This window comes from Syngnathus typhle, linkage group LG8, assembly GCF_033458585.1.
Source record: "Syngnathus typhle isolate RoL2023-S1 ecotype Sweden linkage group LG8, RoL_Styp_1.0, whole genome shotgun sequence".
NCBI classification, from domain to species: Eukaryota; Metazoa; Chordata; class Actinopteri; order Syngnathiformes; family Syngnathidae; genus Syngnathus; species Syngnathus typhle.
Genome location: NC_083745.1, coordinates 4428052 through 4454936, shown reverse-complemented (window position 1 = coordinate 4454936; position 26885 = coordinate 4428052). Strand labels below are relative to the sequence as shown.

The 26885-nt window shown below is 42.1% G+C and overlaps 1 long non-coding RNA gene across 1 annotated transcript; it reads left to right on the top strand.

The window, feature by feature from the left end:
- The first annotated feature begins 8230 nt into the window (after positions 1–8230).
- On the top strand, positions 8231–25032 carry LOC133157930 (uncharacterized). Its single transcript, XR_009715104.1, has 3 exons — positions 8231–8379; positions 14101–14156; positions 24763–25032. It is a non-coding gene; the product is annotated as an uncharacterized LOC133157930 (long non-coding RNA).
- Positions 25033–26885: the final 1853 nt, after the last annotated feature.

Here is a 26885-nt window from a genome sequence, read left to right as displayed (position 1 = left end):
TTTTTTACTGTCACGTGTGGAATTTCCTACACTTAAAAAAAAAATCGGTTCAGAAAAAAACTGCTTGTGCGCACTGGAGGCAGCAAAAGAAAGTGCCAGTCACAGATAATCACCATTTTCATTTTGCTAGGCCTTGATAGAACTTTCACCTATTGATCGGTGGTATTGATCAGCTCTTTGTGAACAAAGGACTTTGATATTTATTTGAGGAGAAGGAATGGGTGAAGATGTTGACTCCTACGTTAGCTTCTCGCGCGAGCTGTTGACTGGCTAGCTGCCACATGCCTTGTGATCAAAAGATAGTGTTTTATGTTACTGATTTATATTTGAGAGTTAAAAATATGTTCATCGGGATTTATTACACCTCATCATTTGTCGTTAACATAAAGCGCGTGTTTAAAGAGTGTTTTATTGTTTCCAATGCATTCATTTGAAAATGCTTATGCTTGAATGACACTTAATCATGTTAAAATGTTCGAACATTGCTTTGACAGTAAATCGAGGTTTTATCACGTTGAAATGTGTCGTGAATTATTCCAAATAAAATTTCATTAGGAAATGTACCCTTGAAAAGTCAAACGGCGTCACACAACTGATTGTGTTCGAATGTGAAAAGTTTGTTACAGACGATTTATCAACTCCTTTGGCTACAGCCAGTTTTTGGAACCGACGGGATCCTTTCCGAGATTAAAGTCAGGCGGGGTGAGTTGGAGAGAAACATTTGGGGATTAAACCCAATTTTGTGGATGTCTTTTAATGTTTGAAGTGTCTTTCACACCCACACAGTGCATCACCCTGATGAATCCGTCGACTACGAAGGGGTTGGGCAACGAGCACGCAACCTGATGATGGAGTGCGATGCGTATCTGGATTTATGTAACAAGTGAAAAAGAAACTGCTGAGCTCGGCAAGAACATTTGGCACCTTGAAGCTTCGCCCTCGGTGATTCCCATCATTCCAGGTAAGCTATGACGCGGTGAGAGCAGAGACGGGTGAGGAGTACAAAAAAAAAAGTGCGGCTTTGCAGTCGCCTTGAGCTTCCCGGATTACGCCTGATCAGTCGTAATATTCCTGAAAGCGGCACGCTTATGTCCGCCATATAAACGTGTCACGAAGCTCGTAAAAAGAAGGGCAGGCATTCCAATAGTCAGTTATTAGACACTGCTAATGAACCCTCATCCATGTTTTCTGCCCTCGCACAGGCACCAATTCAATGTTGCATGCGTGTGAAGGGAAAGGACGTTTGCACTGATTCCGGATGCTCCCCCCCCCCCTCCCCGAAAAGCATCTTATGCATGCAGGCAAAATTCACATGCAAGACTCAAGAGGCAGTATTTGATAATAATTCATGCTTAGTTATGACAACCGCATAACTTCTCCCGAGGCACCCGCTCTGACGTACGTATGTGCAAGTGGAGGGGGATTTATAACTCTTACCTTGAGACACAGATCAGAGGTGCAAAGGACAAGCGAGCGCCTCTCCCCCGTGTACCAAGTGTCCATCCGTGCCTTCATCGGGTGCCGCGCTTGTGTCCAGCCTGAGAGGCAGCCGGTGCAGTGACAGCTGGAATAGTTGTGGCACATCCGGCACAAATGTTACAAGAGCTCGTAAAGCAGGCGAGGAATAACATTTGTGAGATCTCTTTGACGTTCTCCGTCACACATCTTGCAAGTGACACTCACCGGTTACAGGCACTCACAGCGGAGATCTCCATCTCGCGGCAGCGCCGCTGCTGCTGCTGCTGGTGCTGCTGCTGCTGCTGCAATCCCTGTGCATTCATGATTGAGTGTAAGTGTGTATGTGCAAGGGAGGAGAGGGTGGGCTGGCGGGTGAGGGGGAGTAGGATTGGAGGGGGACGGCGCAAAAGCTGCCAGGGAGAGTCCAGTTTGCGGTCCGCATCGCTGGTGAAGACCCCCTTTAACTTGCCCTCCACAGTCTGGATATTTTGACACGGAGATGTTATGTAATCCGAACGGAGCTTTAGAAGGCGGCGGCGAGGGGTGGGGAGGGGATTGGAGAGGGTTTGGGGTGAGGTGGGGGTTGGGGGGGTGTTCTGAAAAATGATAATGCATTGTGCTTTTAATTGGATGTCTCCCGCTCACCCACTTCTACGCCACCTCCGCCCGTCCATACGTCTGACACTTTGTTTATGAAAGCTATTGAAGGGGGCTGAATCGAGCCGGGGTGCCGGGGGTGGTAAAAGGAAAGGGGGGGTCACAAAAGAGGAAGAGATCCAGCGCAGTGGCAGTCTTAATGAGAGTCAGAGACGAGTGGGAGAATAAAATAACGTGAGAAAGTAATAGAGACAGTGAGTCGAGGCGAGAGAGAAATGTACTTGTGCTCCGGTAGCTGGCTGATATCGATTCGGCGGCCACCTGATATTTATTAGGCGGGCTCTAAATTCATTCCCTCCTTCTGTGATCTAATGACGTATACGAGCCTGCCAATAAAGCCAACGGATAAACTCATTAGAGTATTTGTCCGCATCAACTATAAATATGTAACATGCAAGCAGCGAGGCTGGATGATGATCCAGAGACATTTTCAAGTGATGGATTTGGACCCGCTGGTTCTGTGACATCACAAAGTTGCATCATTATTACCTGGCCTTAATGCCAACAAGAATTTTCATCCTGGAGGTCAGGCGGTGGTAGCATTGGTCATTGCAGTGATCTGCTGACTGTTGTCTTATTGATTTACTTGTCCGTCCACCACGCTGCCCGGCATGTTCTTAAACCTAGCGACAAGCTTCTGGGGCCAAGACGCCGCATGCATGCTGATCGCCACCCTGCGGCAAGCCTCTATTTTCTTCGTGTCTCTAAATCCATCCATTTTTGTGACGGGCTGTGCATTTGGTGGCTTGTTCTTAAGTGTCATATTTAGAAGGAAAATGTATTTTCGCTTTAAATAACACGACAATATGTGACGGTTATAATAAGAAATGGGTGTTTGCGCCGTTGTGGGGGTGAACGCAGACGACATCATTCCAAGTTAATCGAGATAAAAGAATAAAACTTCAGAAAAATAAGTCTTTGCATTTAGGTTCTGAATATAGGTCAGCAGAAGAAGGCCTTGCTGGTTCTGACACAACCATTCAGACTGTCACTGGGTGGAAGGAAGTCAGGCGTGTCAGCGACTGCCTCGAAATCTGGCTGTGCGTAATGAGTAGTATAGCCGGGTAGCGCTTCCCACCCTCCACCGGTTCCTTAATTCCCTTTCTTCCACTATTCTGATTGACTTGCCACAGGCTGTAATACATGAAAACGCTTCCTCATATTAATGCAGTGCTTCTCAATTATTTTCTGTTACGCCCCCCCCTAGCAAGAAGAAAACTAATCGCGCCCCCCCTCCCCACCGTGACTATCCTAACTTGTCTTGTAAGTCGTAAAATGTTGCACTGTCGCAAACGTGACAGAAGTAACAATGAGAGCGCCACTGCCCCCTGCTGTAGTAAACGCGCAATTACACTTTATTCTAGTACTGCCAAAAAAAAAGCCTGTTCCCCAGGGTCACACGCGCCCCCCCAGGAATAGCACCGCGCCCCCCAAGGGGGGCGCGCCCCACTATTTGAGAAGCACTGTATTAATGCAAGGAAAGAAAAAAAAAAAAGACCCCCCCTGATGACTGTCAGTTTAACAGTTCATTATGGGAAGGGAGCAGCGGAGCCTCGGGGCCGTTGCACACGCGGAGACTTTCGAGCATTTCAATGAAGATGTTCCATAACAGATCGGAGGAGAGTCGCCAAAGTTCCGACACGAGCGCTATTCTATTTCTGAGATCATCTCGAGCTCCCGCAGGGGAATGCCTCAGTCTCAAAGGTGAGCTGGTTGTGTAGTCAAATAAATCTCCCACATTCACATCTCATCCCTAGGTGGAAAAGAAATGCTTATATTAGCATTTGAAAAAAGCCAAGCAGGCGTGCATACATATTTTTATCTAAACTGTTTGTCAGTGTTTTTCTACTGTACGCCGCCAACTCCGGGGATCGTGACATGAGTGATCACTAGAAATAGCAAACTTGCATAAACAAGATTTTTTTTTTTCTTTTCAAACTTGCCTCACATATCTAAAACTCGGTGGATTATGCTGAAAGATAGCATGAAGACTGGCGTACAAATGATCAATACGCTTACCGTTTTTTTCCGTGTATAGTGCGCCCCCATGTATAATACGCACCCCAGATTTTAGGACAATAAATTCGTTAAATTTTGCGCACTATACACGGAAAAAAACGGTAGATGACAACGTCATGCATGCCATGCTCAATCAACAGCACGCCGAGCTTGTCAAAAAAAGACGTCCTCGTCATTAGTCGAGAGAGATTTAAATTTGTCGGTGTTGACGTACTGTCTGATGTTTCTATATTTGTGGTTTGCTTAGACGAGTTGCAAAGATTCACTCCAGATTTAGATTGCGGAGATGTCAATCAAACATTTTTTAGAGGGCTTCTCCTCATTAAAATTGAAAGTGAGTCACCCATCTCTGGTGCGAGCCTTAAAATAGCCGTCCAACAATTTAAAGCACACTGTAAATGTATTTTACGCAATTTGTTTTTGGATTTTATGCAATTTGAAAAAAGAAAAATTCCAAACAGACAAATTTGCAATGTATTAAATATTTATTTATTATTGTATTTATTTATTTAATTTTATTTATTTATGAAATATTGTGTCCAGATGATCATTCCTCCACGAGATAATATTCAATTAAATTCCCCTTTCTACAGGTTAAATCAAGTGTTAATCCAATAAAATCTGCCCTATTAGACTCTTGGGGCAGTTTTACCCCAGTGAGAAACTATTAAAATCAGTGTAATCCATCACTATTAATGGCCGTGGAAAATTGGCTGTTAAAACAAATGCTAATTTGTCAAGACGTTATAAAGCACTGCTAATTAAACACGGAACAAATAATCAAGTAATAGAACTTGTTACATCATTTCCTTTTTAGCTATTTCGTTTGCTAACCACACGATGCGATGCTAAATCATTTGTCTGGTAATCTCAGGGTGACAAAAACCTGCCAAAATCACCGGAAACTGTCAATTGAACGCCGACGTGTTTCTTGTGTAAACCGTGTTTCGATAATCATGTTTATTTATGCGCCGCGTAGCCGGTCCCTCACGAGGCCGCGTTCAAACTCGGCTAATCTGACGCTGGGCGGATTCTCCTTGGATCAACACAAGTGAATGACAGCAAATGTACAAGCACAATCTTTCATGTTTAATACAGTTTGGAATCAATTTGAGGAAAGTGCGAGTGGTTACGGTAGCCTCAGAGGGTGCTCACAGAGAAAATGATGGAACTATTAGCATACAAGCTGTCAAAGAGTAGCCTCGGCGCTCGTATTTTTTTATTATCTTTAGATATGGCAAAGCCTGCTGCTTGTTTTAATACTCAAGGAGGAAGCCATTCAAATTTGGGCAGTTTGACAAAGTGCAAATTTTTCCCAGTGTTTAATTGGAAAACAAAAAGCTGCTAGCTAGTCCGGAAGGTTGTTGATAAAGACACAAAGTTACCTTGAGGGCGCTAAACAGTAAAAGAATGAACATTAAGGCGAACGAAGCTCATTTGGGTCTGTTGACAAGTACAAATACAGAAACGGCTTCGAGAAAAGAAGAAAATTATATTTGCCGACCGAATCCTCAGACGAATTGTGTGCTTCTGTACCTAAATAACTTTAATGAATTCCAACAATGCTCTTTAGGTACAAAACAAAACGAGGTGAACTCGAAACTTTTTTAATACACTTTCAGGACTTTTTCTGAAATGTAAGGTAAAAATAATATTTGAACAAGCCAGCCGTAGAATTGGATCATTATTTAACCAGCAAAAGCAGACCGGTAACTTAATCGAGTCGTTTGATTCACACATTGACTCTTGCTTTGATTCTCTGTAACGATTGCAATTTTTGTAATCATTACGGCGTAAACACAATCCGAGAGCACGGCCTACACTAGTTGAAACTTTTTTTTTATATCTTTAGAGGATCATCGCTGAGCCCAGTTAAGCCTCATACGTTTGTTTCCTTTCAAACACAACATCGTGCCGAGCGTTTGTTTGGATTTCAGCTCGTGGGATGAATCGTAATGAGCGTCCGCTGAGTTTGCTTATCAAAACAAAGATGTTCCACCAAAGCAGGCAGTGTCATTAATCTATCAAGACTTCTTAGAGTTAGAGAAGGTGGGTGTAATAATAGAAATGTCTGTTTCTTGACTAATACGAGAAGTCTTCTTCCCGTGACTCATTACAAGTGTGCATGCGAGGATTTGCCGTGTCTGCTCAAGCGAATAAAACCACTGTTACTCATCCACTTTCCCGTCCGGGTTCAGATTTCAGTGAAGCAGACGAATGACTCGCTGGGATTTTAGGCGGGAAAGCCATGATGCGGCATCTTTTCGGATTGAAGAAGCAAAGAGACGCCGCCGCGGCGTCCACAAGCTTGTCAGCTACAGTTGGAGTTGACGTAAATGTGGAATGGAAAGAACGTGTCACTCAAACCAGAGTTAGCGGGGGACATGACATCTGAGTTTTGAGAATCTTGTCTGCTGTGATTTCAAATACGGAAAAAAAAAACCATGCTGTGAAAGATATTTCTGCAATGCCCTCTGAAATATGCTTGGACCCTGCCTCCTTCCTCCAGGTCAGATAACTTTTAAATATTTTCCACTTTTTTTTTTGCCAATTTCCATCCTTCACCTTTAGAAAAGACATTCTGAATTTTTATCAGTATTTTTTGGAAGAATTTTTTGAATTTGTAAAAATACATACAGACCCACTGAGAAATCCTTGGCCTCCGAAACTTTATGCGTCGGAAACTAATTCATTGGCGTCTCCCATGAATGGCGGCGAATTGTATTGACGACTTCAAAAGCGCCGGGCAAATAGTGTGTCTGAATTCATGCACCCCTTGAGATGAAGATGCAGCTTGGCATCGCTGAGGGAGGCTGCCAGATCTGTCGGCGGCCATTGTGGAAGTGCTTACTCATGCGTGGGCTTTACGATCGCACACACACAGATAAGCGCACACACACTAGATGTGTTCTTAAAACATTCAGCGCTGCTCTCTGCGTAGACTGGACAGACACACACACACACACACTGCTGTTTCTGAAGAGAAGCCCCATTGACTGCTTGATAGAATCTCCCTCTTTGAGGTATGTTTGTCACAGCGGAGGCCCTCGCGATTGGTTTGTCTCACACACAAACACAAAGGGCACAGAACTTTATGCATTGTTTACTCATTGTCACAAAACATCAGAGTATTCGCAATTAAGGAAGCTTTGTACGTGTATCATTCTCGCCATCTATTGATGGGTTATTTATTAAAACTTTCGACGTCATTGATTTCACAAGGTATGATTTCGTTCCAAGATATTTTACAAGCGCTGCACACCCCGAGGCAACCGCAGTTGTTGACAGTTAAATACCTTTCCCGAGATGAGCAGGTGATCATTGCGCATGCAAATGAAGATGGATTGCTGCCGACCAGGAATACTCTTACTTGGAAGACGAGGGTCGAGGGGAACGTGGTTGCTAAGGAACAATGACGAGATTGTGTAAAGTGGTAGCTCACACTATCGTAAAACCACTCCTTAGACATATGCAAAAAAAAAAAAGGTCTTTAAGCTTCTTTTTATCTCAAAGCACAATTTGCAGATGAAAGGTTAAGAATACATTTATAATTTTTCAGACAAAAAGGGGTAACATGGCAACAGTATGACGCTAAAAATGAATAGGTACTCAGTTAAAAATATTGTACTCTCTAACAGACATTGCTACTTTATAAAATGTTTGATACTGATTGAAATGCTCAACATTCTCTTAAAAATATATACGTACACACAATATTTATAAAACCTAACTTTATTTTGAAAATGTTCACATCCTGTTTTACTTTGAAGTGCCACCCACAAACAGGAAAATATGACGTCTAGTCGTGACGTCTCTACTTGTGATGACGTAGAGGAAAAGTATCTAAAATCTTAGTAAGCGTGTCGTAACGGTAAGTTAAAACCCTCAAACGTGTTTTTACCAACATTCTTACTACTATAAATTTGACGCTAATCTACCTCCATATTCATGTGAGTACTGCAGTGTATGAATTTAAGCAAACCATTCGGCATCCATGATGGCTCGCACCTGTTGCGGCTAAATAGTATTTGTTTATTAAGTGAACTGACTTTTATTAGCAGTTTGGCTAACGCGGCTTTGTTTTGAACCAGCATGGCTTGTAGATTTGAGGAAGATTAAACTGAAGAGAAGCTCAACATCAGTTTACCTGCGTTCACCCTGCTTCTTCCCTATGCTCTGGGAAGCAGAAGCCGCCGCCATTTCGGCTTTACCGCCGCCATTTTGACTTCACCTCAATCACGAGACGTAAGTAAATAAAAACAAAGGGGGGAATCATAATTTACAGCTGATGATTGTTCTTTATTCTTGCCTTCCTTTTTGATGGTTACTTTGACGTTTTAATTCTGTAGAAAATACCCATGCTAATAATTTCAAATGTCAACGTGTAGTAATTATGCTTACCATGATTTTATAAATATTTGGAATAAAATAGTGTGTTAGGGTGCTTATTTGTTAAAGTGGACACACACCTAAAGCCTGGCGTTTTGAGCGAATACAATAACATCTAGCTGGTTGTTGGAGCCCAATAAACTTACCGCACTATTTCAAATGATGTTTCCCTGTCAGTTTGATGCCGTTCATCTTCTTTTATATCTTTTATGTCGGTCACACTTTGGTGATATCGCTCTTCACGGTTGCTGCTTCACTTGCTTAAAAAAAAAAGTCCCTGAACTTAGAAAGAAGAGTTTCTTCTTTTCTACCTCTTTACTGCAGTGTCAGTAAAGAGCTGCCTTCTATTTAGTCTGTCATTACCTTTTGTCTGCGCCCTACTAATTGTTCCTATCAGACATGTATATCATGCAAGATGGCCGCTTCATCTTGTAAAACGACTGAGGCACAACGTAGAAGCAGTGGTGCTTTGTTAAAACCCCCTTCACTAGTAGTTAAAACAATTTGTGTGTTGGAACAGGCTCTCGAGTCTAATTGACTTGTTTGAAATTTATAGGGGGGGAAAAAATCCAGGATTTTTTACAGTCCAACTTTTTGTTTTCATTGTGATTATGTTACGGCTTCCTGTGCTTTTATTGTATGTCCTTGAATAAGCAACAACAAAAGCACATTAATGTGTCATTGGGTCAAAGGAATTTATGACACAAAAGCTGCAGGCAATACCAAACCCACAATTTTTTCTTTCTCTTTTATATCATCTATTTAGCTCGCTATCTATCTAGCTAGCTATTCCCTTCTCCCAATAAGACAGAGGTAGACAAACATCAAACATTGAGATATATGACTGCATAAAAATATGATCAATAAAAAACGAAAAGGGCGACCGACACCTATTGCTCAGTTCTAATTGCATCCCGACGCAACTCCGGTTCCGGATGTTTGCTTTTTTTTCCTTTTTTAAAATGAGTCTATGGTGATCTGTAAGCCGGAAATTGCATTAGACTGTCGGCCGCCCCCTGACACTTGGTGGCAGGTCACTTTCTCCTCTCCCCCAACTCCTGGCACTCCAAACACTTAAGCTATTAACCTTATTTTACTCTGGACAACCTGGATGGATTACGCTCTTTCTTATAATGGCTTTCTCTTCGTCCTTTGTATTTTTTTTTTTTTTAACTTATGGGCTGTTTAGCCTTTCCTTTAATGGTCAACATAGAACAGTAGACGGACTTCAAAAATCCCCTTGAGCCATTTCTTTGGAGACCGGTATCTAGGGAAGCAGCCAAATGGTTTCATTTGAGAGTAATTCAGTCAAAGCTAGCTGATGAGGACGCTTGCAGTAAATTGGCATTTTAGCTTAAAAAGAAAAAGTCATTTTCATTGTAAGGACGACTCAAACAGTTTATCTCCTTCCATCCCGTCAGACAGAATATCTGACTGCAAAAGTAAAAGTATTTAGCTTTCACCAAATCTTGACACTAATTTGATAAATGCTCCTGAAAAGAATTGATGGTTTTGGTATTGTTTTTTAATGTAATAAAAGTGCTGGGGAAAAAAATCAATCAATAGGGATGCTAGAAAAATGACCCGAGCAGTTAGACATTGATGGATGTGCGCATGCCAAATTGCTCGCCTTTTAATTGATATCCAGGTCCAGCAATTCAAGTAGCAAATCACTCTTTGAAGATTGTTGTGTCCTGCCCGTCGGCATTAATAACAAAATCTATTCATGTGGTCTTGATTTAAATAGCTTTTGCATATATTTAAGCATTGATAAAGCTGCGAGAGAAATTCAATTGTTTTTTTGTTCAGTCACTCTTTATTTCCATGCCTTCTTTTAATTGTTTTGAGCAGGAAGGCTCAGAGGCAAACGTGTGAATTTCACACCAAAAGTGGGGAAAAGGAGACACTTACTGTTCTTCAAAGTGTGGCGAGCCTATTTCGGAAAAGCATCAAGTGTAAATGAAAACAGATGCAGATTTAGTTTGAAGGTAAGCGTTGGCCGGGTGGATTGCTTTTTGGATGACATTGAAGGCCCGGCCGGGTGCTGTTGGTCCGTCCAAAGCTTTTATTTTCCAAAATGTTATTATAGATCCAAAAAATAATCAGCTGTCAAGCACATCTGCCTCTGTGGAAAGTGTAGAAAAATGACCAGCTGCTCAGTTGAATTATGGTGAATTCCAAAAACCTTCACGCTCATCTCAATGTTCCATCTAGAGTGACTTAATATTTCAGTATTGATAAACATTACCGTGATCTGCTACCTTGAGCAAAGTCGACCAACTTGCAAAATGTTAACCGGCTTAAATCACCACTTTCCCTTTGGAACCTCAGGCGTGAGTACAACAAATGAAATCATAAAAAAGAAAAATGGAAAAAATGTTTTCCGTAAAATATTAATCGATACAGACACTTTGAAGTGAGACTGCCGCTTCTGAAAAAGAAAAAAAAATAAATCATTATTTCAACCCTGTCCGGGTTCGAGTTGGTGCTCCGTTTGAGATTACAGTGCGGCGGAATGCTTTAGGTGGTCTGCCAGCTAATACTGAAATGTGAAGTCAATAACTAAACTAAAATAACTCAAGATGCATAAATTGGAAAATTCCGCTGCTCTTCGTAACCACTTAAATTGGTTGTGTTGGAAATCTCAGAATTGTTGGTGTCTTCCACTGCGACGCAATAATTACAACGAACCGGATTGGATGTAAACATCTGCTTCTATTACCACGTTGAATCTCTAAGTTGTTACATCATATGATGAAATGCAAGGCAGCGCTGCGTATTAAACGGTTAGCGAGTGGAATAAGTCAGCGCTCGGGTCGATGCGCAGAATAGCCTCGAGGGAAATGTGCAGCGCTACAGCGCTCTGCGGCTAATAGTCGGCCATTATTAAAAACTCGGCCCAAGCGAGTCTCTGCTGAAATATCATAACGCCGTATTTGATCTCGTGTGCTGGCCGTGGCAAATTTCTGGCTTTTTACCTCATTTTACTTGAATCATTTATTATTTTCCTTTCCTAGCCGTCACGGGAATCGCAATTGATATTTACCTTTTACGTTCAACAGCCATAGATGTATTCAAATGATTTTTTTTCTTGGCATCGCCTATGTCTCAACGGGAAGTATTCCCAGGCCGGCTGGTCATAATTAATGGTAATTTTGTTTGTAAATGCATATCCAGAACTTGGCACTGTCTTCATGTTTTGTTCCCGCACCTTATAGGGATTAATATGCATGGAGAAAATGTTCTCATGAGACTCGAGTCGAAAATTGTACTTCTAGTGAAGAACTTGTGGTCTATTGTCACTTTTCTAATACCTGCATTACTTCTGTATTGATCTTTGATGTATTTGTACACACTGGCCTGCATTTTAACTCTACAAATTGCTCAGTTCCTGCTTTTGCCAGCTTTATGTGAATTCAGCAAATTAGGCGACGTGTCAATCAAACACGAGCAAAGGGCCAACCAGCATCTGTTTCTCGATAACGAATTGTGGCGGTCATCGCGAAAAGCATATGGACGAAGAGAGACAAACGAGGAAAAGTAAAGCCTTTCCGAGGTGAACTCTGCTCCCAAAAGTGCTACTTGGCTACGTTCTACTTCCACTGTAAATTGCACATTTCCTTGTTTTGCCCTCTATATTACTAGAATAGTCGCGGCAACCTTTCTGACAATGATGCATAGTCTCTGAAATGGAAGACAAAAGATAATAATTCACAATTTACCTTGAGTTTTGTCTGTAAAGGCCGTTTTGAAGGAGTCCTCTGATACGTTGCAACTGTTTATACGGCAGCTCTGTGCTTTGTGCAATACTAATTCTGCTCGCCCGCGACAATCATGTATCCTGATTTCACATGCCGCCTGCGACCCCAACGGTGTTTACCTCACCTAGCAATTGCAGCACCGAGCCCAGCCATCTTCACTCTGAATCCTGATGCTTTTATGGGGGAGGGAGGGGGCTGAGTGGAGGGGGGGGAGACGGTATGTCCGCACATTTTGGTGCATTACTGTCCACTGATTCAAAATGATCCTTGCAGCTCGTGAACGACTGGGTGTGAATACTAATTGGGAGGGGTGGGGGGTGTATACTTGTGGATGCGGCTTCTTTATTACTTATTTACTTTTGCAAACATGTCCATTATTGCCTACCTCCTGTCCTTTTTCTGAACCCGGCGCTCCTGCATTCCGCAAAATACTTTGCAAAGTCTGCAATTATGAAGCTATGAATTCATTCTTGTACATTTCATTTGGCATAGTTTCATGTTTGGGTTTATCTTTTGTGGACCAACGTGACCGTTAAATAAAACAGTAGGTTTGGTGTTAGGATAGTATTGGAAATCATAAACATCTCAACAGTCGTTGTGTATCATCCCTGCTACTGATCAAATGGCTGGATGTGTTGGCAGAATATAAACAAATGGATTTTTATTCGATGTGAGCTATTGAAACAATAAAATGATTTCACCTAAAGATGATCTTTTCATAGGAATACAAAAGAAGGGCATATGATGCCGCAAAAGTGACACCCTGAAGAAACAGGCTACTTGTAATAGATCCCTGGTGGATGCCATAAAACTGTTATTGGTTTTTTTTTGCGATCAATCACAAGATCCATACAAAATCGTTTTCTCACAAGAGTACCAGGACAAATATAATAACTCTCATATCAGTCACGCTAGTGCTGACTGGGGGAAAAAAAAGACACCTTTGAGTTCCAGTCGTTATTGGGGAAGCTTTATCTTTCTTGAAGTGCAGCATAAATGTTTCACAACATATGTATATGAAAAGTGGGCATCCCCTCTAATGTCCTGCTATAAAAGCAAAAGGAACACAAAGCCAGAGAAATAGAAAGACGTTTCGCGCCATGTGATTACATCCTCAGCCAACGCGGAATAGCAAACGATTTTCCTGCCATTACCCGACATTTTGCTCGGGGGCTTCAGGCATTGACTGTTTGTTCACAGAAAAAGCTCTTCTTTGATTTTGCAGTGTGCATCACAATTCAGCTGAAGAGCTCACCGTGGAGCAGCAAGTGCTTTTTCATCCCGGGATCTGCAACTCTTATTCCTCTCTCTGCGGACCCAGTTAGAAGCGTATCTACGGCTGTGATCGCTTTACCTGTCAACGGCTCAATAAAGCCCCACCTGCTGTATCTTGGCGCCGCATCTAAATGACCGCGGTTGGTCTCGTCGTGCGTCAGTTAGTCCTCGTGATTTCTCTCGCCCTCGCTCACTCCCCTACCGACATATCTGGAAGGGCTTGATGTCGCTCAGAGGAACAGGTTGCAAGGAATTAGTTTCATGTCGTGCTTTCTTCAGAGGACATTCCCTTGAGCCTCTGAGGGAGACATCGTTCCGAGCGACTCTGACACTCAACAGCATTTAGCGTTTCATGTGAAATTAAGAATACATTGGTATTAAAAAGAAAACGGCATGGGCCATTATGATCATTTTGAGAAAAGTGATGAATGGGTGGGTGCTAGTAGACGCAAGTCTTTTCTATTTTCCCATTGATTTTTTTAAAATTATTATTTTATTTTATTTTATTTTAATAGTTCTGTTTCTTTTTTACTCATTTCAGGTCAGTATCTCTCAGCAAACACTGACCTATTGTGTCTACCAAGGGTCTTCAAATGGGTAAGTTTCCTTGCGTCTTAGTTTCATTAGACTTTGGTTAACATGTAATTGTTTTGAAAATGGGTAGACATGTTCAGTCTTAAGGCTTTTTGGATTTGTTGTTTTTCCTCTCATTGACATCCCGACCAATACTTAATTTGCCATTTTCCGCTTACTAAGATGTGGTTCACTTCAACCCTGCAAGGTCTCTCAGTATCACCGCTTGCTCTAAAATACCACCTTAAAATATTTCGGTAGAACCGTCCTTTGTTCTTATTATACTCTCGCTCCTCACAAGGACAACCTCATCCATGCTCAGAATGAGCGAGCTCATTTCTTTATGGTGGATTCCATTTTAATTAATGATAACGGAACAAAGCCACCCTCTAGCTTCCTTGTGTTGTTCGACTGTCTGGCCAAGGCATTGTCATCCAAGTACGACTCGCCATCCGAGTAACAGCGCGCTGATCAATAAAGCATATATAGAGGCTGACGGAGGAAGGAAGGGGGAGGCACTTCCACTGCGGTGCTTATATGTTTTGGAAAATATCCGCTGAGGGGTGTGCATCAATCCTTTTAACAGCAACGCGATTAACCATCTTTAGCATTCAGGAAGTACACTCCCACTTCTATGTTTTGCTCCCATTCCATTCAATTACTTTTTATTGGAATTCTGCTGCATTCAGATTGACATCCAAAGGACTTATATTGCAACTTCACCATTATTATTGATTGGGCCATTGAGTTGGTATTTTTGTCCTTTGCCCGCCAACAAAGATGGATTTTATTCCAGAAATATAGAAGTACAATCAAATTAAAGGAGGTGAACCAGAGAGATGGAATAGAAAAAAAAGGTAAGTCGTAAAAATATTATGCATAAAAATATTACATGTTGAATAATGCCAGTTATAGTAAGTGTTAGTGACTCACTTGCTTGATAATAATGCCTGTAGCATTTGAGATTTCAGATCATTTTTAAAAAGTGGCCTCAATTACATACTCGCTTTTAGTCGAAATTAAACCAAAGTTAAAATGACTGTATTTAAAGAAATGCGTGTAATTACGGTTGTAGTGAATTTAGTGTGCCCCCCCAAGGATTATTTCCACCCCTGGTGCAATTACTCTTCTATTTTGCTTTGTTTGGTTCAGTGTGAACACGATCATCTGAGCCCTCAGGCAAAACACGCACCAGGGCCAGAATACTGATCAACAATGCTCGACTCAGTCAACGGATGGTGGCAGCATGTCTGCTGCAGTCCTCTGATTGGTCAGCCAAAACGAAACAAAAACCACATTTCCCCTCACAAAATAAGCTTGTCGCCGCTTTGTAATAAACAGCCACGTGCCAAAAAGAGAGAACACAAAATGCTGGCTATCCTCCACCGTTCGCTTTTGTTTACTTTGCCACGTTCCTCTTCAGCTGTCGCCATCTGGCCAACATGGTGGAAACGCCAACCAGATCAAGGTTTACCACCACAAGCTCAACACTCGCCACAAATGATCCTTTACTGTTTGGTGTTGAGAACCTGAGATGTTTTGTGTTTTTTTTTTCCCTCCTTCGACTTCAAACAAAATAGTTGGAAGCGCCTCTCCGCCGTCGTACAGGAGGCTAAAACCCACTCAGTGTCTGAGGAGAGCTACTGATAATTCCCTGTAGTCTCTTCACCACAGGCAGCGTTACGCATTGTCATTTTTTAACTTCACAAAATGTTCATAATAGCCACTTAAAGGATGACTCTCTCTGCCAGGGACGGCACGTTCAAAGATAAAACTAGCGTAAAGCCCGTGAATGGGGAAAAAAAAGCCTTTATTTGCCCAAGCCGATAAGTGACAGCGGCATCGCACCGAGGTATTAAAAAGGGAATTTCTCTTTTCTCCCGAGAGACCGTCGTCTTGCCCGGAAATCCCTGTTATGCTGATGAGGGTTTATAATGCAATAGCTCATATAATGGGGCTGATCCTCGGTGACTTATCCAAAAATCCCAAACTCATCTTCTTTTATTGTTGGCCACTTTGTCCCCCGCGGCTGCGCGCGGGGTGTCACGTTATGTGCGGCAAACTTTTAATTAAGACAATATCAATAAAGAATTGGTATTATACCGACAATTTGTCCTTTTTTTGGTCTTTCAACCCATATCTCTGTCTCTGGCCGTGTTAAAAAAAAAAAAAAAAAAAAAAGGATTGTACTGATACTTTGACGTGCGATGATATGCTGACATGCATGTTTTTGTAATTAGACTTTGACCGTCATTCATTAGCATGAGATGATTTGGATTCCATCTCATTAGTCTGTAATTTCATGAACTAATAATTTTTGCGTTTATATCTGCCTAATCCAATTACATTGTTCTTTGCATGACCAGTGATTTAAAATTTTCACCGTGGCATATCCCTGACTCAACTTTTTCAAATTAGACCACACACATGACTTAATGGTGATTCAGCAGCTACACTATGGGTGGGATAATTACACAACCTCCATAATATTAATCCTATTTGGCTTGAGCACTTTATTTAAAGCAAAGGCACTTGGATGATGGGGACCTCTTCTTGAGGTTAAACGAGTCTGAACCCGTAAAGTGCAAAAAATACTTTTTTCATATTTAGTTTTATAGTTGACGATGAGGTGATAAGCCAACTTTGATTGATCTATTAAACAATTAATGATTAATCAATATTACTGAAGTATTTCATTTAACTTTTTCTTTGTATATCAACTGCAATTTTTGGAACACCTAGCAGTAACATTCAATCAAAAAGAAGCTTTATTATTCTTGCCTCAGTTCTTGTATTGGGCCTGTTCATATCTCGAACGTGTGCCTAGTAAACTTTATATTGCTGGCTGCCACGCGATGAAATGTTGCAAAACAATGCAGATTTTTTTTTTTTTTAACTACAGTAGCCGCTCCGCCACAAAGCGTCACTCGATGCTTCACTGAGCCCGACTAGTTATTTAGCGGTCGCTCTATATTGATTCCCGTCGAGCTGCAGTCGATCGGTACCACGACTTCATCATGTCATAGGTTTTGTGTTTAAGACCTCAGCAGCCATCAAAAAGTAATATATGGAGTCATCTACTGTATGCAATATGGTGCGCAAACAAAGTCCATTCAATTTATTTTTGCGGGCCAGTAGTTGCAACTTGTTGCCCAAGGGGCCGCCAATCCAATTCCCCCAACTGGCAAAGGAATGCGAGTGAGTAGAGCGATCAAACTTTGGTTTGTGAACCTTGTTTTACAGATTTTACACAGAGGTGCCCTTGAGCAAAGCATTCAAGCACACGATAGATTATTTTTTTCGTACGTGTTGTGCCGTGTTCCCAACCGTTTCAATGCACCCCATCGACTTCAAACGTTCACTTTCGAATTCGCAGACTAAAATAAGCAGACTGCTGTAATTGCTTCCCAAGTGTACATTTTTGACAACTTTTGAGATGTTTATGATCATTTGTATTGTAATTTGCATTCATACTCAATTTTAAAATGGCCAAATGTACACTTTCCGTAACCCCTCCGCTGTCAACAATCCCGAAAAAGGAACTGAACTGAACATTAGAACTTTATATGAAAATCAAACTGAGAGACCCTGAACGTTCCCCGGTGAACTATTCACAAATTTCACTGGCGGTTTTACGTGTAACAACTGAGCCCTTTTAAGAATCATTGAATACTACAAAATGTGGAGGGAAAGACTCACTGGGGAAGATATAGATTTAAATTTAAACACCAGACTCTCTTAATACATCTGGTCTCTGGGCTATTATGAAGGGAAGATCTTTTTTTTTTTGCCTGGTATTGTCAGTTGAAGCAAAAGGTCAGTTTCAAACATAGTCGTCTTCAACCCGAGCTCTTCCCACTGGGGAAATGATATGCTTCGTGTGATGAAAATGTTTGTGAGTAAATAAATGGCAAAAGGTCACAACCTCCTCCACTCCAGCCCTGCAATTAGAACACCTCCTGAACTCGCAAGTCTCCTGAGAAGCAGTAACTCTGTGCCTCTAAATCCTCGCCCACCAGTCGTCCTTCCAGACAACACTTACAACGCCATTTTCATGCAGCTTGGTGGCTGACTGGACTGACACTTACATATCATGCACTCCGATTCTGTTTCGACCAAAAGTCTCAGCCGGGTCAATCGGTACATCCACCTATGAGTCACCCGAGCTTACCCTCTGCTGTTATTCCGTCCACACATTTCAAAACAAAACTTCCCCAGCATACTCCTAATGGCCCTACAGATAATGATGTCATGAAACATAGAAAGCAAACGCTTTACAAAAACCACAGCCGAGGTTATGACGCTCACTTGTTATGTTCTGTCAGCTCATTCGATGCGGGTGAAAGGCTGTGAGAATCAGTACGCCAGCGCTGTAATAATACTTGCGTATATGTGCGGCATAAATAAACGAGGGACTTTCCCGAAACAATATTACAGCTCTAAAACAAATTCCACACTGTGCCCATTTAAAAGGTAATATTGGCTTTTATTTAAAAGACGCTGAGCATGTTGCTACATGTTTCACCGACTCCCCCAACCCAATTTTTCGGAACTGAAACAATAAGCCCTGAAGGCAGATTGAGTAATGATGCAGCAGAAAAAGATTTCCAAGCAGACCGACTCGTGTTTATATAGTCACAGTTGATCACAACAGGGAGTAAAGCATTTCCAGATAGGACGAAGCAAAAAAGAAATCTGCATTTGTCGTATTCAAGTCCAAGCTAACTGGCTTCCAAATGTTTAACTCTTAAAATAAATCAGTTATGTATTAAGATGATGTCAGAGAGCCTCCGATCTCTTTCCGCAATTGATGAATTCAAACGCGGGAATGGGCGCAAAAGAGTATTTCATCGGCTTGATTAAAACTCAATAGACAGATCGAGCCGCTCGCTGCCGCTTGGTCTTTGCATATTCATCCTCTTTCCACATTGAGAAAATAATTACGCATCGATTATCCACCACCGAGGGCCAATCGTTGCCGTGAGAGAGAGCGGAGAAAAATCTGCAGACCCTGAAAGACACGGGGAAACGTCCGAGACATTTTGAAGATGGTCATTATTATTTTATGGGCAATATCCAGAGAGGATTAATTATCATGCTCTCATTTCAATTGGCTTTTTTTTTTTAAAATATATATATATAAAATCTAAATGATGTAGCAGAAGTTTGGATAATTATGTGCCCAAACTCTAATTTGCCTTTAAAATGACCTGTTGCTTATTATTTTTTTCCTCCACCTTGTCCTACTTTGCAGTCATGTGTTTGCGCAAGAGTGGAACTGTAAAAGTTTTTGACTGGCAAATAAGTTTTGACAAATGTTCCGATGTACTTGCAAAGACATACTCGCAGAAACATACTTAGAGGCTAAATACTACACAGGTAGCGTTTGTATTTTTAAATTTTAAAATAACATCTATGCATTTTGTTTAGTCTGAAACAAACTTACATTATAGTTTTTAAAATATTTGTTGGTCTGATTTTTTCTTCAGTTTAAATACTTTCTCCTTTTGTACCCCAAAATTAATGGTCGTTTGTATAATCCCGATTTCAACTAATACCAAGATAATCGTGATGCTTTTTTTTTTCTTCTAAAATCGAGGCAGTTGTTTTATTGTGTAAGAATGCCAACCATGTGGAAACATGGCAGGCCACTTGTTTGGTCTCCTCTTTAAGGCTGACAAGAATTGCAGCAGAGCTTGACAACGCTTGACAGTGGCCTTAGTAGTGCTCGTGGCAGACCTCTGTGCATATTGCATCGTTTTTCACTCGGATAAACTGCTCTTTTATATCACCGCGCTAGACAGCTTGGCAGATTTAAACATCGGGACCTTGCAGCACAGTTAAAAAAAAAAAAAAAGCCAAAACTATTGTTAAATGTTTCCGCAGAATCCATTGGAATCGAAAATGAATCGGCGACATGTAGTGGAAATAAAGTGTGAAAACAATCTTGAAGTTTTAATAAGCCTCACTAAGGATTTCACCATCTGTTGGATGACATGAGTGACACGTAGCCACGTGGGGAATCGAACTTTAGACACCGGTCACACTCGAGGCATTAGCAATTAAAAATGTGTTTATAGTTGTATTTAGAGGCGGCGGCAGTGAGCCGCGGAGCTTTAATCAGACTTGGGCAGAGATAGACTTCAAACCGTGCGGGTGAACGATGATAGCCGCAGCAGCTTTTTACTATTAACTTTATGACCTCTGTCGAGCCAAGCTGAATGATTAAAAAGCTTAATAGGAAGCATAAAACAATTCCAAGTTGGAGTCTTTCAAAGAAATCTTCAGCACTGGATACTTTCAAGAGCAGGAGACCTTTGACCTCCGTCCCAACATTTTTTGCGATTTAAAGGACTGTCAACATGTCAACCAAACTTTCAGGGATGATGGTTGTCGTTAAAAAAAAAAAAACTACACTTTTATTGATTTTTAAAGGACATAGCACAAGTAGATCTGGTCCAAGTTCCGGTCACTAAGTAAATATCTCGTCAGTTGCCATTTTCAACTGTTCTCCTTCCAATCATCCCATTTGCCCGGCCGAGCAAGAGCCCGGCTGATTGCCGGGTCTAGATGGTCAAAGGTCATCGCTCTTCTTGTTTACTGTTTTTTTCCTTCCATTGTGTTCTGTCTGCACCCTCGTGAGTATTACTTCCATCTGTCTCATTGGGTTCTTCCCCCCGTCCTTGTCAGCACTTTTCCATCAATCCGCCCACCTCTTTTGGAAATCGGACGACGTCGCTTTCCAGTCTCTGCTCAATCGTCGTATTGTTGTAATCGCAATTCCGGCCAAACCAAATATTTTGAAATGTAGCCTCAGTTGATATCGTCGAGACACACTTCGACCTGTTTTCACCTTATGCCGTTACTATTTGAGTATTTCTGTTTTCATCCATGATTGTTTTGCCACTGCTCTTTGTCTCGTCACTCTGTGGGATTTTTCAGGCACGCCCATTTCTTTTATTACTTTTGCTCTTTCCCACAGTTTCGCCCTCCAGATGAATCTCGGCTTTCTTTTCGAAGCCCCTTTGGGCAGTGTGATTCCAATCGTCCTCTCACCTGAGCTTTGACTGTAATAACGGAATTTGACGAGAATTTAGGTGGGAACCGTGTGGAAAGTCACCTTGGGCATGGTCATGGTTCAATTGATCATGAGGAATTTGGTGGAAATGATTGTTGATTTGTTGTCCTGAAGCAAACGAGGCAACGTGGAGTGCACTACTTTTGCCGTCGATTCGATTTAGACTCGTTTTGTGGTTTGAAGAAAGAACGACATGATGTTACCAATTGGAAGTTGAGTTCCTTATTGCTTAAAATGACTCCAATTCATCTTCCCACAAGTCTGTCACTGCGCCAGGTCGCAAGAGGCAGGATGGGTCTGGGTCAAACCCTGCATTTGCAGACTGTCCTCCATCTTGTTTACCTACTTAAACCTTAGAGCTTTGCTCTTTGGATCCATTTTGGACAGTGGCTGCACACGTCGGTCATGATTTATAGATGAAGTGCTGACACGGCGGGTCACGACACATTTCTTTCAGCTCTGGATTTTTTGGACAAGCCGGTCTTGTTATAAATGGACTATAACATTAAAATTTGTGCGCATGATAAAACGCTAAACAGTTCTGCTACTTTCCTCGTTACCCAAGATGTGATCCAATTGGAACGCAGCACAACATGGCCAATAATTTGCATGACACGCAAACCTACTCCTGCCATATATAATTTATGTTTATTTAGCAGGCACTTCAAATAATGCTGCACATAAAAAAAAAAAGAGAGCTGCATGGGTCACAGTTCAAACTCTTTCATCCGCAGCCAGATAACAGCAGATCGAGTTACCTGCCATCGGCGCGCCATCAAACGTTTGTCTTTTACCACGCGAATCCCGCATTCAAATCAACATCAAACCCTTCAGCACTTCCGCCGCCAGCTTTTGTTCAAGCTCGTCCGGCCGATCGCGGGCAGGCCGAAGGGTAAACACGTGGCCGCCGCTGCGAGGCTTACATCCGCTCGAACCGCACATGTAATGGGATTCGGCCGTTCACCGACAAGCCGACTGATGGATGAGGCGATTACGTCCCTTTTTCGCTTCACTCGCGGACAGTTCCCGCTTCCTAATTGGCAAGCGAGCAGATAACAAGAAAGCTCCCCTGCCCCGCCCGCTCTACCTTTCCACTTAGCAGTCATTTTGACTAATCTTGTTTTATCCCCACGTTGACGGCCACAGGCTGGAAATAACTTGCACGGGCGGCGTCGTAGTTTATTGGGGACAGATGTTTCTTCCCCTGCTGATATGACAACAGATCTTTCTCCACTTCCCAGATCTTCCCAGTTTAGACTCGTTCATGCTCTTTTTTTTTAAGAAATGGAAGTCTGTTTTCTACTGTATGTGTGAATCAGGAACATTTGTCTTTTGACGAATTTGAGCTGCGGAAACTCCGACAATGATGCGGCAGAAGCTGATTGACCACCTGACCTCACATCACGCGGCGCGGCCGACAACATTCTTTTTGGAACATCAGTCAAAAGATGAATCCTTTTCTCCGACCGACTCAAAATTGAATTCCTCCCTTTTGTTGCGGGCGGGGAAAGAAAAAGTGAGCTCGCATTTCATCAAGGCCTTTTCAATGTGTTTGAAATTGTACTTGTCAGCTGCCTCATACAACAGAACGATATGTATCTGTACTTGGGTGGCGGGAAAAAGCGAGATAGGGGCTGGTTGTTGATAGGAAAAAAAATGAATGATACGGGATTATGTCTGGCCCTAGATAGCTCAAACATTTCGGATTGGATATCTTTCCGAATCAATGGAGTTCTTGCTCCAACATTGGAAATAACTTTTAAGCGCTGAGGAGGAAACTTGACTGAACTGAAGCCAAAATGTACACGATGCATTCTTGTCACGATGCATCATTGTCCCCTCAGGGGAAAAGAACCATACGATCATAGACAGAAGCTAGATATCAACACCTATCCGATCAAAGTCGATGCTTAAAAACACTTACGCGGGAAACTGGCACCTCTTCAATAAACAATTTCCATAAGTTGAGAAACAAGGACAGCTGTTCTAAGAAACCGGGTGTGTAGTCTGCAGAGGATGGTGCCTCCTCACATTATGATGTCACAATGTGAGGACCCGGTCGCTTTATTGGATTGGGCGGGGCTTGTGTTTAGAGAAGGAAAAAATGAGCAGATAAGCTCCAAGATGGCTGACTGGAGGGAAACCACTTTTTTTGCTGTTTTGTTGAATAATTTGAATTTCATCTTGGCTAAATGCATGATGTGGAAACTTTAAAAAGGAAAGGATCATTTTAAGTGAGACAGTCAGAGAGGTGTTTACCGACCGAGTTCCATCTTGATTCCGCATTGCTTCCTACTTGAAGCGTTTTCTCCCTTATCCTCATGTTGCTACAGTAACTTGGCATGACAACAATTGTCATGTGAAAATAGCCCCCATTGTGTTGGATCCCTTTCAGGTTTTACAGCTCATTAATTATCACATTGCATGGAAGTGAGGCTTCCGTGAGCGAGCTGATCATTTTTTTAAACGCGACACCATTAACACGTGACGTCAAAATTGGCACAGCACGTGTATGCAGCGCGTCGCTCAAATATGCAAAATATGCGCACATGGAAGGACAGTTCACTTCTCGGTCTGACGAGAAAAAAAAGCTGTCACTCTTAAGAGGACATGCCAATCGGAAAGGTCAGCACTGTCCGTCGCCAACAAATGGGGCCGCTAATGGTTTTCCGCTGCCAGGCGTCAGCAGACACAAAAGAACAGACGCCTGTTTGAATCTTGATGACCCCCCCCCCCCCCTCCCTCCTACAAGTGAAATCGTTAACGTACATCCGGCTCAATTAAGCGACGAGATAGAAATGATTGCCCGCCGTAAGAGACGGCAAGAAACTCGCACCGTGTTCTGACGACATCGCAGGAAAATAGGCCATTGTAAATACCGCTGCCCAACAACTGACATTTATTACGCCGGAGTGAGCGCTCGGGAGCTGTTTGCAGAGTCCCACCTCAAGGTCGCGTGTGTTGCGCCGACTGAGGAGGATTAGGGCACCTAATGGACAGCGCTCGACTTTAATGAAGAGAGTCGATGAGATGGCAGGTCGACAGATGAGCCGCTCCCGTGCCACCGGCGCCACATGGAGAGTTTCAAATGAGCAAGCCAGGCTGGTTTTAACAGTGGCTCTGTGTTGTTTTTAGAGAACATGCACATTTTAAGATTGCTTTGCTCCGCCAGGTCAATTACGAACGTTTTTTTTTTTTTTAAATCAGTGTCACACAAAATTATCTGTGATTAATTTTTGCTGTTGACCAGTGTAATCGGTCCACTTTCATGACTCCAGAAATTGGACATGTACCCTTGAGAAGGTGAAATTAGCATCATTTGAACAATTTTAAATTTAATAACTTATCCAGAAGATTCATCCATCATCATGAACAATTGAGTAACCGATTAGCTGTCGATTAATTCTTAATCGTTTCACCTCTAGTCAATTTGTGCCGTTTTGTACACCTCTTGCCTAACATAAAAAAAAAAAGTTCAACTGCTCTAAGTTTTTGACTATACCAAAACAATTTGGTCCGTCCAATGCTTTTCTGCTTCTTTTTTTGTCACAGCGTGTCTTTCCCTCCAGTGGACAAAGCAAAGCCCACACAGACACGCTTAGTTGATTTTGGTGTGGAAGAAGCCCATCAATCACCATGCCAGCCAGGTCCTCTCTCTTGTCCAACGTAGGTGATGAAAATTCCCAAAGGCGCACTTCCAACATCATGAAGTCCCCTCCAAAGTTGTCACAGCAGCAAAAGGGGGTGACCAACTGCACTTCTGCTTCCATTTTCACTCGCTGCAGGTGTAATGGGCCAGGTGTCCCTGTTTCGCTTGTGAATAACAACCTGTAAATGCATTTCAAGCACACTCTGCTTCCTGATTACACATCTCAGAAAAATAAATCACTTAAGACTTTTTTTGTATTCAGCAGAGCAAGCCCCGGCCGGGATCATGAATTGGTTTGTGACCGAGGCCCAATGATACTCAATCATTTTCTTATCTGGGCTTTCTGTCCGAGTCCAGCTAAAAAGGATGACCCAGTGAAAGAGGAGAAATGAAGGACGGTGGCGCCTTCTCACACTGCCGCTTTATTCTGGCCCAAATCCCCTCCTGATACCCACTCTGTGAAGGTTAATGGGGGATGAAGCATTTTGTCATAAAGCTCGCAGCAGCCTCTCTTCTCATGGCCTGGCCTGAGAGGCAGCGGGCGGGAACACAACGAGCAAATTTATGCCGCCGCCGCCGCCTACAGCCACCAGTGAACAACTTGTCACGCTGGCCTATTTGAGGACAATACAGCCGCCGGCGCCAAGCCGCTGCAGGTACAAGGACACTAGGCGCGGCGTCGCTCACGCCTCGATTTGCTCCGACGCCCTGATATGCAAGACCTTCACCAAAGGAATCATTTTTATATCGAACCAAAAAAAAAGTGCTTAAGGTCACAATGTGGGCGAGGAAAGTAGGGGAGCATATTTCTACTTGGCTACATGATGAAATTGTTGGACCTTTTTGAATAACGCTCTGCACTGTGATTTTTGTGGGGAAAAAAAGAAGAAAATGGATGTTATTATAAGGTTGCTCATCTCTGTCCTGGCCTCTCAGTACAAAAGAATCTGCTTCGCTACAGTGAGCTGAAGAATGAAATGGGTGAGTTGTTTTTAAACTTTTATTATTAGAAACCACTGACTTAATTGTGAGTTGTGCTTACGATAGAGTTCTTTTCTTATGGATGAATTTGCGCCAAAGTGAAAATGTGCTGTTCTGGTAATATATAGTATATAAAGCAATTGCATAAGAAATAGAAACATTTTGAAATGGACATAGTTTACTTTGGATGTTGGTATTAGTATATTTTGTGTTGATGTTTGACGATTACCACTAGTAGGGGGGAAAAGAATGGCCGCTAATGGTATTTGGGCTCCCTCTGGTGGTAGGTAAAGAGTAATATTTTTTTCTTCCTTTTGCAGTATTTAATAACGACGTTATGGAGGTTTTTAATGTAATTTGTGGTAGTCGGAGGACCGAATAAAATGTGGTACAATAGTCACTACAATACATCTTTATTTCTATAGCGCATTACTTTTATGCAGTACCGTATAGATTTGAAGACATAAAGGTTTATCAAATGAATGTCCTTTGATAACTAAGGCTAAATTCAATCACATAGATTATTGGTCATTATTGTATCCACTAATTATCCACTAGTTATCTATTATTAAGAGTAACACTGCCCTCTAGTGGCAACGACCATGTACTGCAGAACATGGCTTTAATGTACATGGGACTCAATCAGGATTACGTAATCCATTTATAATATGCTCAGTAAGCAGCTTTTTTTTTCGACATTCCTACATCTACATGTGTGTGAGAATCAATGGAATCGATTATGTAATTTATTTGAACAACCCTTAAAGGCGAGACAAGTTAACAGGGTTTTTCAGTGTTTGTCTGGAGACACTCAAATTTTATGGGGGCATTTATGCGCGTAAATAGTTTGTTGGGCCACTTGATCGTAACTTTTTGCCACCACTTTATTGGCTCCCATCAAAGATAGCATCACCTCATTGACTCGGTGCTCACTTCCGTGAGAGGTCAGCAAAAAAAATAAAAACAGCGGTAGTTCCCGCTGAATGATTTGTTTCCGTGTCACAGGAAAATCAATAGAAGACACGAAAGATTGTAGAGGAAGATT